The following is a 3687-nucleotide window of genomic DNA, read 5'->3' as shown; positions in this document are numbered from 1 at the left end:
ATGTTTTTGCAGGTTCTGGGTAAAGAACCTCCTCTTTTCTTGTAAAAAATAAAATTTTTGGGCTAAATAATATCCTAAATTACTTTATTAGGAGGGTATTTATTGTACAGTTCATCTCTTTATACTGTATGTGTCTTTCTTCACTGAGTTCAGCAGCTGTTTCATTGGCACAGAGTGTGTATGGCGGAGGTGGCAAAGTCAATTAAACTTACTACAATCAACTAATTCAAATAATAAGAAATAACAACTGAATAATTATTCACAATGTGTATCAGTATTGCTGCCCATTTTTCCTAATGTGTGGCTTTCAGTTGAATGGTCTCTCTCTCTCTCTGTCTCTCCACTTATCAGACTTCTCCTGTGTTTGCCCATCCATGGGGAGCTTTCGGTGGTTGTGTGAGCCCCAAAGACGAGCTGCAGCCCTGCTGATCTCTTTTCTATTGTGTAACTTCTCCACAGGTCTTTCTTCCGTGGAAATTATTAAGAGTTTTACCTTCAGGCATGGGAGAGAATAGAGATTTCTGTTTGTCAAGCCTCCTTCATTCTCCATCTCTTGCTCATCGTGCCTCTCTCTCTCTCTCTCTTACACACACACACACACACACACACACACACACACACACACACACACACACACACACACACACACACATACACACACATACACACACACGCACACACACACACACACGCAGCAATTAATATTTTCACTGAGAGGTTCTTGAACTCTGCAGCTTGGATAGCATGCTGCTAGTTTTTGCCAAGTCGTCTCTTCCTGGAGTTTGTGGTTTGAATTACCTCCAGTTTTAGGAGGTTAGCCAGTCAGTCAGTTATTGAACATGTCATCAATAAGGTGCTAAATACTTCAATTGAACAGTCTCATTTTGGTGATCGGGCCAGTTATAATCCATTTACCATCAGAGGATGATCAATGAGCTGATGACCGGAGGGACTTTAAGAGAATTGTAATTTGCTGCCCTCTATTGGTTTTGTCTCGTATTACATCTACACTTCAATTTACTGCTGATATGTGACAAAGCAAATCTATTGTTAGCCTCTCACTGCGTTTACATCACAGGGTCCTCAGTTCAAACATTGTTGCCCTCCCTAATGGCTTTGACTGATTATTGTAATGATTTATCTAACTGATGATATTCACCACAACAGTCATTATTTGGCCCTTTAATATAAAGAGTGATGGTGAAATCTGCCCAACAGATTTTTGTGAGTTTCCACTGACATTCTTGTTTTTGCTCTAAAAAGTTTGAATAATTAATAAAAGCATTACAAATCAAATTCTTCAAGAACCTCAAAGTGCACTTGAGCCAAAAATACAGAGTGAATATATGCACTGAAGTATATCTCAATAGTAAGAAAGTAAATTTCCTCCCAGTCAAAAAAACATTAGAGAAAAATAGCAGTGTAGTTTATATTATCATATAACAGTAATGTTGCACTTTATAACACTGTATGTTCTCTGTTGATCCTGTAATGACATCAACTCTTTTTGTTTTTGTTGAAATTTGATGTTTGTTTTGGAGTCACAAAGTTGTTCATGCAGCTGCAACTCCTTCATACATTAAATATTACAACCAAAACACACGCATCTGTGCTTTTAGACACTCTGTGACTGTGAGGCATGTATGTGGTTGGCTGCTGATTATATTTATGACCTGCTAACACATACAAGCCTTAATCTGGCCTGATATACTGGTAGGTCTGTGTCAGGACTACAAACTAGAGGAGATCAGGCAAGTTAGCTCTTAATGTTCATTTATATCTCTCCTGAAAACATGTGATTTTAGAATTGCATTTTCCTAAATAGTTTGTGGTTTTACTGCTTTTTTCATCTGTCAAATTGCACTTTATTTTAATCTTATGTATTTATATTTTATCACAGATTTTCAATTTGTAAAGCACTTTGTAACATGTTTTTAAGTTACTACTATTATGATGAATTGTAACATTATTATTACTATTAACTGTACTGTGATTTTTTGGTTAGCATTCTCAGCACTCTACAAATGGCCTGAGGCTGGAGGAGGGTGGTCTGTGGTTTTAACTCACTGCCTTGAACCACTTTGTCAGACTCTCCCACCTGCCTCTTCACTTTGTCCTGTCAGTCTAATCAATCCTTAACAACTTGACATGTTGCTGTGGGGGGTGGGGGGGGTGTTATGAGCGCATACTTCTCTGTAACCTCCCCTAAGCATGTTATGCATAAATTCATGTCAGGTTTTGTAACCCTCTTTGCACAGCACAGCAGGAAGTGGGAAATGCCTGAGTGAGTGTGCTCACTTCTTGGAGCTGGAGTGCTGATAATAAATACTTTCCTTTTTTTTTTTTTTTTTTGGAAAACTGACTGTTTTCTGTGTTTTAAATTTTATTGTTTTGTTCTGCACCACTATTTAATTTCTTACATGAATGGGCACCAAGACTGGACTGGATTATCACAGTCTGCCTTTATTTTGTGTTATCTCATCCCCACAGCTTTTCCTCTACTATTCCTTTTACTTGTCATGTTTTCAATGAAAGACTTGTGCTATAAACATTAAAACTTAAAATAAAGGAAGAAAGAAAACCATTTGGATGATTTGTGGGGCCTGTCTGTGTGAGTTTCGTGTATGTACTTGTCTATATCACCCAGTTTGCATCAATAATTATATTTTTCCAATATCATTTCTCTTCATCATGCAAGTCTAACACATGAAATACCTTCCATAAACACAATATGTCTCCGGACAGGGCGGGTGTACCAAACCAGGAACATTTATTAGATACTGTATGTGCAAAATGGTGGCGAAATCTACAGAGCTTTAACTAGAAGTGGGTGATAGACACGACAGAACCCATCGAGCATTACCTTGTGAAAAGCTGTCAAGGTGCACACAAGAGAAATACTCACAGGGAAGTAGAAGGTGAGCAAACACACGTCACAACAACATCAGTCTAACACCAGAGTAGGAGCTGGGGTCAGTGCACAAGTGACAGAGGGAGTTGTACACAGCAGAGTCAGTCCTTTATAATACAGTTCATAGGTTGAACAAAGTGAGAAATGGCGTGGAGACCAGCCCCGTCATAGCCTCGCAAACAAATACTCAAGCCTTGTAACTTACAGATATGGTTCCTCGAGTGCTGTAGGTAAAATGTCAGCACAGTCAGAGGCTTTTTGCAGCACATCCTCATAATTAAATGACCAGTGCAGAGAGCCTCCAGGACATATAATACAGATAAACCCACATTTGAAACATTTAAAATGTTATTTTTTTGTTTTGAATGGCAGCTAAATATAGAATAGTCATTTTACACATTAGTTTTGCATGCTGTGTGCGTACAAGATGTTTTAAAGCCAGCTTTCAAGAAGCAAACGCACAATTTATAGTCTCCAATCAGTGGTCAATTGGATAATCTTGTCCAATTAATATGAACAGGAAGAAGTGCATCAGAGTCTAGGTCACCACTCTACCGTGAGATGTTTAATAATAAAACTTAAATGTTTCATAAAAGCAGCATTGTGGAAAGATTATCTGTTGTAAAGGAACATTTAGCAAACTTCTTCTTATCGTAGAGGCTCAGTAAAGACAGGCTCTGCATTCAAATCATGAAAAGTACCATTTGACACTAAGGTTTACGCCCTCCACATGACGTCCGATCATTTGCTACAGAGTAATAAGCTTCTCCAAAGTC

This window comes from Thunnus thynnus, chromosome 14 (assembly GCF_963924715.1).
Source record: "Thunnus thynnus chromosome 14, fThuThy2.1, whole genome shotgun sequence".
NCBI classification, from domain to species: Eukaryota; Metazoa; Chordata; class Actinopteri; order Scombriformes; family Scombridae; genus Thunnus; species Thunnus thynnus.
This window is presented reverse-complemented; position numbering follows the sequence as displayed.